Raw genomic sequence first — 12318 nt, 5'->3', positions numbered from 1 at the left:
AAATATCAGCGCTGCCACCCCAGCTCCTGGAGAGTCTCTGCATGATAGCCTGCGAAGTGATCCTACATTTGAATTTCATCTACAAATCCTGGTTTCCTCCAGACAAGCTCAAACTTGCACAGATGGCCTCTCATACCAAAAAAGTAAAAATAACAAAGCTTGCAATTCGGGGCCTCCCCCTTTTCTCTGGGCAGATGTGCTGTGGCACACTTGGGGAGGCGCAGAGCCTGCATACAGGCAGCAAGCTCTCTCCTCTGGAACGTTCTCACTCACCCCTTCTGGGTAGCTGCTGGGGAGCAGCCATGGCCCCTCAGGCTGTGTCCTTGGAAGTGCTTCTGGGGTGCCCGGGCCTTTGGATTGGGGCAGGGGGTTCCCAGGTGAAGAGTTAGAGTGAAAACTCATCCCTTGCCCAATTACCCAAGACTAGCCATATTGCTGCCCATGAGATGGTAGAGGGAAGTGGCTGAGGGTCTGGAGCAAGGCTTCAGGTCAGGTGGTCAGTAAATGTAGGGGCAAGAGGCTGCCATGCATGCCAAACAACAGAACTCTCCCAAACAATGGCTGACAGCAAAGATGTGAGTGTGCTCTGAAACAGCTACAAAATCCTGCTTCCAACAACAGGATTCTTCTTATTGCAGGTGTGTGGCCACTGTCATTCATTCCCTCAGCATCCCTGACTCCACAGTGCTGGCCTCTGTGCCAAGCCCAGGATTCAGGGAAGGTTCTGGACATCCCTGTGGGGAAGCCTGCCCCACCTGGCCTCAGTAGAAGCAACTCAGCACTGAAGTCTGCCTCACCCCCCAAATTCCCCAGTTTTCCTCTCTGGTGTCTGCTAGGTCTCTCTGTGTTTTGCTTCCATCTTCCCCTTCCTTAGACCAGGCCCTGAGATCCCCCATCTGACCTGAAGGAAAAAGAGAGAGGTCAGGAGGGTCCTCATTAGCCAAAGCCCCAGGCCTGGGCCTCTTATGCACAATGCCTCTGTCTGCCACCCAGAAGACCACCCTGTGTAGACTTGCCCTCTTTGGTAGAATAAGGGTGGTGAGTCCAACCAACATAAGCTGCGGTTCAAGGAGGCTCTGTCAGAACAGGTGCAGCCAAACATGTATGGCCCTTGACCCTGGGATGGGGGTGGGGGCAAAGGAAGTGGCATTATCAGAGAGAGACATGCTGAGGCCCGCCAGTAGGTAAAGGAGCTGGGAGGAGGCTAATAGAAGGGTTCAGCTTCCCGGCCACCACACAGGCCTATGTCACTGTCCTGACCTGTCTCAAGGAATGCATCAGGGCAAGTCCCTGTTTGATGGTGCATCGTGGAAACTTCCATAAAATAGATCTCGAGGGAAAAACTGGCGTCAGGAGTTGGGCTTGGATTCCACGGCAGGAAAGCAAAGTTCCCAGTCCTGGACTGAGTGCTTTATTTCAGTCATTTAATTCCCCCACGACCGCATTTCAGGTAAGAGGAAACAGACACAGAGGGTTCAGCAACTTGCTCAAGGTCATAAAGGGGTTGGGGCGTAGGGGGCCGGTTTCAGGTTCGCGGCTGCACTGCAGGAGAAGCCAGGGCCTGGCAGATCCCATTAACCAGTTTATATGGACTCCAAAACCGAGGGTCGCGCCTAGGTATCTGCTTAAGGGGGACTGCGGGCCCTAGACCAGCCCTGGAGGCGTGGGCCTGGAAAGAGCGCTCGTTACCCATGGAGCCCGGCAGCCCAGCTTCTGTGCCCGGGATGCGCTCTTCTAGGAATGCTGAGCACTCTGCCCACTCCTCCCGGGCCACCTTGGCCCCAGGCGGTCGCCGACTCCGCGCGCTGCGCCTCCCGGTCACGCGGGCGCGGACGGAGGAGAGGAAGAGGTGGAGGAAGCGGAGGAGGAAGAGGAGGAGAGAGAGGAGGGAGGGCGGCCTGGGTAGAAGGCGACTCCAGGAAGGAGCGCTGAGTGCCCCGCGCGCCGCTGCAGGGGGCGCTGACGACCCCCACCCCCACCCCGGCTCCAGGAAGAGACGGGTGGGCCCGGGAGTCGGGCCTTTCGGTCAGCAGCGAGGCAGGGCCAGAGGTCCCCGCGAGCCTCATCCTCGCCACTCCAGGGCGGAAGCTATCACTATGATTTGCAGAGCGCCGCCTCGGAGCCTCCTCTAGAGGCGGGCACCACTGCTACCTCATTGCACAAACAGGGGATCTTAGGCTTCTGAGTGTCCCAGGCCAGGCCCAGCCCCAAGGAGCGGGAGCAGGACGCCGAAGCAGGATCCCGGCCCGTGGTTGCGTTTGGACCTTGGGTGCACCACTTTCTGGCCCCATGGCTTTGGAAAAGTTTCTAAGACGTTGCGGGCTCCGCTTTCCTCTTCTGTGAAATGGGATAGTGCCCACCTCACCGGATTATCAAAGGTTTATTTCGACCCACAAAGCAGGGCCTGACACCGCTGAGCCGACCTCAGTGCTTGCTATTGCTAGCAGGGTTTTAGCTGAAATGTTAGGAACTGAGCCTCAGCGGGGCGCACGCGGCCCCGGGCCTGGCCGCTGCCTCCCGGCCGCTACCTCTCTCCGCCCGCGGGCCGCGCGCCTCAGCCAGCCGGCCGGCCTCCCTCTGGGAGCCGCTAGCCAACACCTCCCTCCCGGCTCAGGCTGCGCTCCACGTGCGGCGTGTTTACCCACGTGACACCGCCCTGCCCACCGTCCCCAGGGCCCCGCCCCCTCCCCGCCCCTCTGCGTCTACAGGATTCCAGCTGAAAGCTGGCGGCAGCGGCTGCGGCTGCTCTGCACTGGGGACCAGGAGCGCGACCTCGCCCCTCCCGGACGCCCGCCCAGAGGAGTGAGCAGGCCTCTTACCCCTCCAAGGTAGGCTGGGCGCGGGCGCTGCGCTGGGTCCGCGCCGCAAGGGGGCGAGCCAGGGGTCCAGTCCAGCCCAGGGGCCCTGCGGGGGTGCGCACCGCGGAAGGGGCGGGGCTGTAATGGCGGGGCGGGGCTCCGCGGAAGGGGCGTACTCAGGGCGGCTGGGGGCGGGGTCGCGGGCGGAGCCCTCCCTGCGCAGGCGCTCCGCCGAGTCAGGCCCGGGGGCGCGGTCTCCTGGGGGCGTGGCCGGCGTTTTTGCCGCCGCGCGGCTGGGTACTGGAACCGGTGGAGGCCCTTGTGCGGGTGGCGGTGTGCTAGACCCTGCTACCGAGAGATAGAACCCTGTAAAGATCGGTCATTCACAGAAGGGCACTTTTTGTCTCAGATTTCTCTGCAATCTTAGCAGAGCCACTCGCTCCTTGGTTCTTGTCCCCTTGACTTCCTCAGCCGCCCGTCCTGCTGTCTCTCCACCGTTTTAGCTGAAATGGTGGTACTGAGCCTCTGCCCTCCAGAGTTGGTATGCCCAGGGCTCGGATCTCAGAACCTTTGGCTTCTAGGCTGGGAGATGTGGTCCACTCCCTAGTTTTAACTCCTACTTCTTCTTCTTCTTCTTCTTCTTTTTTTTTTTTTTTTAAGTTTAAAGGGTTTTTTATTGTGAAACATCATTTAAGTCAATAGATTTTTTAAAAGAATTTCCCATGTTCTGATTCTTTCCGCTGCCCATCAACCTTAGTTCCTCCAGTGTTTGAGTCATAATCTTCAAGACAGCCTTTCAATAAGAATTTTTGCTCCATCAACTGTTGTCATGTCAGTCAGTCCATAATTCTTTTAGCTGGGCTTCTTTTATTTCCAGTGGAACATAGACACACTTCAAAAACTCCTCACCTGTAATCTTTGGGATCCAATTTCCTGAAGCAATTTACTTTAGGACTATTACATATCTGGGGTCAGGGAAGATGGATCTGCCTGGTTCTGAATTTTAGACATCCTCTAAACATACATTAAGTTAAAATCGTATTTACTCCTAAACTTATCACACCCTAGAACAGTGCTAATTGTTGAGATATGCCAAAACCTAAAATAAAAAAAGTTTGTTAGGTTTTTTCATAGTTTATTTAGCAGCTTTGTCTTGTAATTCTTTCCCACAGATCTAACATATAGTTCTGTGAATAAAGGAAACCGCATGTTGATAGTTATACCAGTAGCTAACCCATATGTACTAGGCACTTTTCTAAGTACTTTGTGAACATTCACTAATACTGTGTTAACAACTAAATCTTTGTCTCCCAGCCCAAACCACTGCCGTCAGCTCCATATCCCTCTATCCAGATGCCAGCTGGACCCCTCATTAGGTGTTCCACAGGCCCCTCTGAGCAAACATATATGAAGTGGAATCCACCCTTCCCCAAATCTGTTTCTCCCCAGATCACCCCTCAGTGAATGGCACTGCCATTCCCCCCAACCACCAGATAGGGCTTGAGTTCAGTTTTTTCTTTTTCTATTTTTTGAATTTCACATATAAGGGATATCATACAGTATCTGTCTTTGTCTTATCTCACTTAGCATAATGTCCTCAAGGTCCATCCATGTGTCAAATATCTTATTATTGTCAAATAATCATCAGCCTAGAAAACAAGAGAATCAACAGGCTAATTGACACCGTGTTTCTCGAAGTAGTTATACCATTTTGCACTCCCATCAGTAGTATATGAGAGGTCCAGCTCCTCCACCTCCTCACCAGCACTTGGTATTGGCAGTCTTTGTAATTTTAGCCTTTCTAGTGAGTGTGTAGTAGTATGCCATTGTGGATTTAATTTGCATTTCCTTCATGAGCAGAATATCCCTTTTTCATGTGCTTTGTGGCCGTGGCCATTTGTATATCTTCCTTTGTGAACTGACTGTTCAAATCTTTCCCTGGTTATATTTAATTAATTGAAGTATAATTGACTTATAATATTATGTTAATTTCAGATGTACAACATAGTGGTTCAATATTTTTATGCATTACAAAATGATCACCACAATAAATCTAGTTATCATCTGTCACCATAAAAAGTTATTACAATATTATTGACTGTATTTCCTCTGCTGTATACTACATCCCCACCTCTAGTTTCAAATTGGGTGATTTGTCCTCTTATTATTGAGTTGTGAAAGTTCTTTTGTATTTGGATACAGTCCGATATCAGATATATGTACTGACAATATTTGCTGTCAGTCTGCGGCTTGTCTTTTCATTTTCCTAACAATAAATTTTGAAGAGTAGATTTTAATTTTGATGAAGTCTAAACTTTTCATTTTTTTCCTTTACAGTTCATGCTTTTTTGTGACATTCAAAATTTTGTTTTGCCTACACCAGGGTCACAAATATTCTATATTTTCTTCTAGTCATTTTATAGTTTTATTTTTTATCTTTAGGTCTATGAACTACTTTGATTTAATTTTTATATGCTGTAAAGTAAGAGTCAAGGTTTGGTTTTTTCCTGTGTGGATCTCCTGTTGTAACATCATTTGTTGAAGAGACTGTCTTTTCCCCATTAAAACAAAAGTCAGTTGGCTATATGTGTGGGTATATTTCTGGACTCTGTTCATTAATCTTATATGTCTATCCATATACCAATACAATATTATCTCAACCACTGTAGCTTTATAATAAGTCTTGAAGTCAGATAGTGAAAGTTTCCCAAATTTTTTTACTTTTTATTTTTAATTGCTTTAGCCATTTTAAATCTTTTGAATTTCTGTATAAATTTTATTTTTTTGCAGGAGGGAGGTAATTAGGTTTATTTATTTATTTATTTTTTCAGTGGTGGTACTGAGGATTAAACCCAGGACCTCATGCATGCTAAGCATGTGCTCTACCATTTGAGCTATACCCTCTCCCTGTTATAAATTTTAAAATCACATTGCCATTTACTACAAAAATAGCCTGCTGAGATATGGATTGGAATTGCATTGAATCTATGGATCAATTTTGGAAGAACTGTTGCCTTAACAGTACTAAATCTTCTAATCCATGAACATGATGTCTCTCTCCATTTACTTAGGTCTTTTAAAATTTCTTTCAACGGTGTTTTATACATTTAAGCATACAAACTTTAAACATATTTTGTTAGATGCATCCCTAAGTATTTCACTTTTTAAATGCCATTTTAAATGATACAGATTATAAAATTAGAGTTTGTAATTTTCTTTTTGTTTGTTTGGTATATTCTTAGGGGTTTTCTACATAGACAGTCATGTCTTCTGTGAGTAAAGTTAGTTTTAGGTCTTCCTTTCCAATTTGCATGCCTTTTATATTTCTTTCCCTGTCTTACTTCATTGGTCAGACTTCCAGTGCAATGTTCAATATGAGTAGTAAGAGGGAATTTCTCTGCTTTCTTTCTGATCTTCAGAGGAGAGCATTTACTCTTTTTCCATTAAGATGAAGTTAGACATAGGCTTTTCAAAGATCCTTTTTATCAGATAGAGGAAGTTCCCTTCTATTCCTTGTTTGTTAAATGTGTTTTCTTTTTAAATTATCAATGTGCATTTTCTTCATCCATTGAGATGATCATGAGGCATTTCTCTTTTATTTGGTTATAATAATGAACCCATTTTTTTTTTTTCATTTTAAACAAACCTAGAATTCCTAAGATAAAGCCCACTTTTATATATTTCTAGATTTGATTTGCTAAAATTTTGTTATGGGTTTTTGCACCTGTGTTCAGGAGAGATCTTAGTTTGATGTGTTGTTAGTGCGTGTGTGTATGTGTATGTCCTTGTAATGTTGTAATACTGGCCTTATGAAATGACTTGGAAAGTGTAGCTTCCTATTCTATTTTTGGAAAGAGTTTCTGTAGGATTAGCATAATTCTTTTTTAATGATCCATAAAATTTACTAGGGAAAGTATCTAAAGCTAGAATTTTCTTTCTGGGACAGACTTTAATTCAAATTTTAAGATAAATATAGTATTATTCAGATTTTCTGTGTCTCCTTGAGTCACTTTTGGTAATTCGTGTCTTTTAAGGAATTGGTCCAGTTCATCTAACTTGTTAGATTTATTGGAATTACTTTGTTCAAAAGAATCTTTTATCCTTTTAATGTCTGTTGGATCTGTGGTGGTGTCATATCTTTCATTCCTGATATTGGTCATTTATATCTTTTTTACTTTTTTTGGTTAGCCTAACAGTTTATCATATTTTTCATATTTGTAAAGAAAAAGCCTAGTTTCATTAATTTTAATCTATTGTTGTCTGTTTTCTACTTCATTTACTTGTATTTTTATTTATTTTTTTTTCCTTCTTCTTGTTTTAGGTTAAATGTTCTACTCTTTTTCTAACTTCTTAGAGTGGTGGCTTTTATAATTGATGTTAGACCTTTATTTTCTAATATAAGCTGTAAGTTTCCCTTGAAGTACTGCTTTATCTGCATCCCACAAATTTTGGTATATTTCATGTACCTTTTCATTCAGTTTAAAATATTTTTTTCAATATCTCTTGTGATTTCTTCTTGACACATTAGAACTCTTTTATTTATTCAGAAGTATGTTATTTAATATCCAAATATTTGGAGATGTTCAAGATAGGTTTTTTTTGTTTGTTTTTTACTGATTTCTAATTTAATTTCTGTGTTCAAGGAATATACTCTCTTGATTTCAATCCTTTTAAATTTGTTGAGACTTTGTTATGGCTCATCACATTATCTATCTTACTGAACATTCTATGTGCAATTAAAAGGAATGTGTATTCTACTACTATTGTGTGTAGTGTTCTGTAAGTGTCAATTAGTTCAAGTTGTTTGATCGTATTATTCGAGTCTTCTATATTTTTACTTTCTACTTATTCTGTTAACCATTGAGAGAGGAATATTGAAGTCTCTAAGTATAAATGTGGATTTTTCTATTTCTCTTGACATTTTTTTCAGTTTTGATTTTATGTACTTCGTAGCTCATTTATTTGATGCACATATATTTATAATTTTTATATGATAAAATGGCCCTTTTATCATGATTAAGGATCCTTTTATCTCTGACAGTATTTCTTATCCTGAATTTTACTTTGTCTGATATTATTGTACCCACCCCAGCTTTCTTGTGATAAATGTTGTATGGCATATCCTTTTCTGTTGTTATACTGTTAACAAAAAATGATTAAAGTGTTTTGGTTTTTTTTTTTGGACAACATTTATTTGAGTTTTGCTTTTTCATTCAGTCTGACAATCTCTGTCTTTTAATTTGGAGAGTTTAGATCATTTACATTTATTGTAATTAATGACGAATTTGAGTTGAAATTTACCATATTGCTGTTTGTTTTATTTGTCCAACCTATTTTGGGGTCCTCTGTTCTATTTTCCTTCTTTTTGTTGGCTTAAGTGAGGATTTTAAAATATTTAATTTCCATTGTTTTTGGTCATCGTTTCAGAGTTTACAATTTTACCTTATCACAGTAGTCTACATTCAAATAAAATATTACAACTTCACAAACAATGTTAAGAACTTTACAATAGTGTAACCTCCCCCTATCCTTTTGCTATTTTCCTGTTTTATTTCTACATATGTTATAAACCCTATAAAATATTGCTCATATTTTAGGCTTAAACAGGCAATTATCTTTTTGAAAAATTTTAAGTGAAAAGCAAATCCTCTTATATTACCTACATATTTACCATTTCTGACTTATTCAGTTTACACCTGGTATTATTTTCCTTCATCTGAATAACTTCTTCTAATACTTCTTGTAGTATAGGTCTGATGATAACAAATTCTCTCAGCTTTTGTTTGTCTCAAAAATATCTTTACTTCATCTTCATCAAATCATTTTGCTAGATATAGAATTCCATTTTTAAAGCTTTTTGGGGGGGTTAATTAGGTTTATTTATTTATTTTTAATGGAGGTACTGGGGATTGAACCCACTGAGCTATACCCTCCCTGCTTAGAATTCTAGGTTGCAGTTTTGTTCCCCACCATTTTAGATATGTCATTTCATTGTCTTCTAAAATATGTTGTTTCTGGCAAGAAGTCAGTGTTCGTTCCTATTTTTGTTCCTCTGTGTCTTTTTTTTTTTTTTTTCTGGCTGCTTTAAAGATTTTCTACTTATTTACTTCTGCTGGTTATAATTAAAATTTCTCCTAGCCTTGTGTGAGCTCTGTATATTGTTAGCTTTCAGCTCCCAGCTACCTAGTCATTTTTTACCTGGAATAGGTTTCACCCTATTCAGCCATAGCTTAGTATTCAACCATAGACTTAAGGGGACGTCTAAGCAGATTTTCAATGCTCTTTCTCTGTGCAGCTCCTACCTCTTTGGTTCTCTGTCTTGCAAATTCCAGCTGCTCGTCTTTCTGAGCCGTGATGCTTGTCTGCTCAGTAGAACTGCCATGTTCTTCTTTGGATCCCTACACTGTGGTCTACAAAGTGCTTCCAGGCAGAAAGCTAGGCGTCCCTATGACTCACTTTTTTCGTTTCCGTTCTCTCAGAGATCAGTTTTTTGATGCCTGTTGTCTAAGGTATGAACAGAGTTGTTTCACATGTTTAATCCAATTTTCTGATTGTTAATTGAGGAAGGGTACATCCAGTCTCCATAACTCCATTATGGCTGGAAGTAAAAGTCTTTAAATAATGTTTTAAATTAAAAATTTACAGAAATTAAGCCAAACAGAATTCTAACAAAGCTCTAGGATAAGACTTTTCCCTAGAGTTCTGTGCCGAATAATGCTCAAAGATACAATGCAGAGAATGTTTCCCAGGACATGGTTGCAGTAGACTACTCGACTCCACTAATTTATAGATGTGTAGGGCACCAGGAGAAAAAGCTCTGAGAGCTCTTTTGATCACAGATTTTGCGGGCTTCAGTCACAAATTTCCTGTGCCCAGAAAAGGAGGAAGATATTTCTCAAAAGAGGGCTTGTAGACTTGATGGGGCCTCTTATTCTGGAAGAAGGGAATGAAGAGTGGCTAGTGTGGTCTGATAACTGTGGAGCAGATGGATGAATGATTTTCTCAGCTGATGCCAGAAAGTGTAAATGTCTCAACCATTAAGTTGGTTTCCCTCCACACATAGGAAGGGGCCATCATTTTTGTTTGTTTGTTTGCTTGTTTCTTTCTTATTGTTTTAATTTCTGTCCTGAAAAAGTTTATATTTTTATTTATTGTGCCAGATTTTCCTTTATGTTCATATGCATACTTATAATAGCTGCTTTAAAATGATTACCTGCTAATTCCAACACCTACGGTTACTTTATGTTTAGTAGCCATTGTTTATCTTTTCTCTAGAATTTGGGTGATGTTTTCCTGTGTCAGAGGGTCATGTCTTCATGTGTCAGATAATTTTGGATTTTATCCTGGACATTTTGGAGATGTTACAGAGATTCTGGGTTGTCTATAATCCTCTGAAGAATGTTGATTTTTATTTAAGCAGGCAATTATCTTGGTTGAATTCAAACTGTAAACTCTGTCTCCCCTGCAGAGGATGGTAACTGAAACCTCAATTAAGTTCTTTTAACCATATTCAGGCTGCTTGGTAACCACCTCACTTATATGTCGTTCTGGGGTTAGTTGGCAGGAGATTTGGACATTTTATATGCAGATTTCAGGACTCCTCTTCTTTGACACTCTCTCTCTCTCTCTTTTTGGATTTGTCTAGTCACTTTTTAGTTGCAGTAATTGCCCTGAACCCTGGTTCTTCAAGCCAGTAGGACTGTTCCATCCACAGTTTTCTATCTACGTTTTAGTTGCACTGTGTGAGAAGACTAGAGTCTGCTGTTGGACTTACACGCAGAAAAATGGAAAACTTTCTCAGTGCTGTTTGCTTTCTCTAAATATTGATCCTCCCTGCAATGTCTGCCTTTTATCACTCTCCAGGGCCTCCAGTTAGTGTTAGATTTTGTGGCTGTTATCTACAGAAGGCTTGGTCGGACAGGAGTTATTTGCCCCTGAGCAGAGCAGAACCTCCAAGGAATGATACTGGATGGCTAAGACCTCTCTCCTTGCCAACGTCCTCAGTGTCATGACTCTGTTAGCCCTTGAAACTCAGATGGAGAGGAGGGTGGAGAGGGAAATCTAAACCAAATTTAAATCTGGAATGACTGAACGAAGCACCCGGTGTCTGAGAAAACCTGGAACTGACTAGATTAACTTTTCTGCCATCATGTAAAATGGAGGGTCAATTCTCAGGTATAGAATATTAGAGAAAATTGCATTTTCCCGTTTACATCTTGTGGCCATATACGTAGGGAAGGACTTAAAGATGTTAAATATGCGGTGGTGGGGGAGGCTGGGTGCAAAGCAGTTATTACCTTCCTAGTATTGTTTTTCTTTGGTAGAATGGTGAGGGAAGGGGAGACCTGGAAGATTTCAAAGGCTATTCATGCTTTGGGCCTGTGCCATGTGCTTTTTATGAAGTTCTGAGGCCATAGACTCTGGCCCTGACAGAGCGTCTTCTTGTGAAAAAGTGGTGTGTATCAGGGAGCGACGGGTCTCACGCTGTTCCTAATGCCCCATCTCTCTCAGGTCACAGGTCCCATTGACTCACTGCTGCCTCCAGCAGGGGAGATTTGGAACTGCAGGAAGAGCCCGAGGTATTTGAAGGATGGGGAAGCCTGGCATTCCTTAGTGTTCTTTCTAGATTGGGGCAAGCCTGCGGCTTTGTCAGCAGAAGACCGTCAGATCCTTGTGCAGCTGAATATGACCAGCTTGCCAAGTCTACCTTATTTTTTCCCTTAAAAGTTTTATTTATTTATTTTGGGAGTTTTAATTTCTGTCTTTGCACAGGAGAGGTGAGTTGTCCTTTGAACAGATTCCATATCTTCCCTAGACTCTCCTATTGCTAAATTTTTGCCGAAGACTAGGTTGGCAGTGAACTCCAAGCTCCCAGCCTAGCAAGTCTGTTAGGAAAAGAGAGCCTCTATCCCAGTAAATCCAGCAAAAATCTCAGGACTGAGCCTCATTGGTCTGTCCTGGGTCACGTGACCACCCCTGAACCACTCACTGAGGCCAGGGTAGCCCCTATAGTCAGAGGTGAAGTTAGCTGCAACCTAATCCTCTGGACTGGGAGACAGAAAGGGGGCTTCCTTAAGAAAAATGGCAGGACTGTTCCCAAGGGAAGGGAAATGGGATGCAGAAGACATAACCCACAGACTTCTGCAATAAGATTTTCTCAAAATTCCAGATCTGGGACTCTTCCAGGTAGGGCTACCAGTATTCTCACACCAATCCTATGAGGTTTGAGATAAGGAAACAGGTTCAGGGAGATTAGGTACCTGGGGCAGAAGTGGGGCGGCCCCGTGTTTGAACTTCCTGCCTCCTGAAGGCAGGACCTCGGGCTGCCCATGTGACCTGGTCCCCTTTATGCCCTTAGACCTGCCTCCCCCATTCCTTCCCCTCTACGTGCAGTCCGACACCAAGGAGTCTGTTCTTGTTTCAAAAAAGGCATGAAAAATTGGCAGTGGCCACGCATTGAGACGACGTGATAAAATATTTCTTGTTTTCTCAAGTTTACATAGACCAAGTTTTCACTGTT

The 12318-nt window shown here is 42.8% G+C and overlaps 1 long non-coding RNA gene across 1 annotated transcript in view; it reads left to right on the top strand.

Annotated features, from left to right (window-relative positions):
• Nucleotides 1-1016: 1016 nt before the first annotated feature.
• The window catches only part of LOC141578599 (uncharacterized), a 32745-nt gene continuing 21443 nt past the window's right edge, over nucleotides 1017-12318 (top strand). The window contains exon 1 of the long non-coding RNA XR_012509059.1: nucleotides 1017-2828. This is a non-coding gene — a long non-coding RNA (uncharacterized LOC141578599). The remainder of the gene's footprint in view (nucleotides 2829-12318) is intronic.

Source organism: Camelus bactrianus, chromosome 9 (assembly GCF_048773025.1).
Source record: "Camelus bactrianus isolate YW-2024 breed Bactrian camel chromosome 9, ASM4877302v1, whole genome shotgun sequence".
NCBI lineage: Eukaryota > Metazoa > Chordata > Mammalia > Artiodactyla > Camelidae > Camelus > Camelus bactrianus.
Note: the sequence above shows the minus strand (reverse complement) of the source record. Positions and strands in the feature narration are given on the sequence as shown.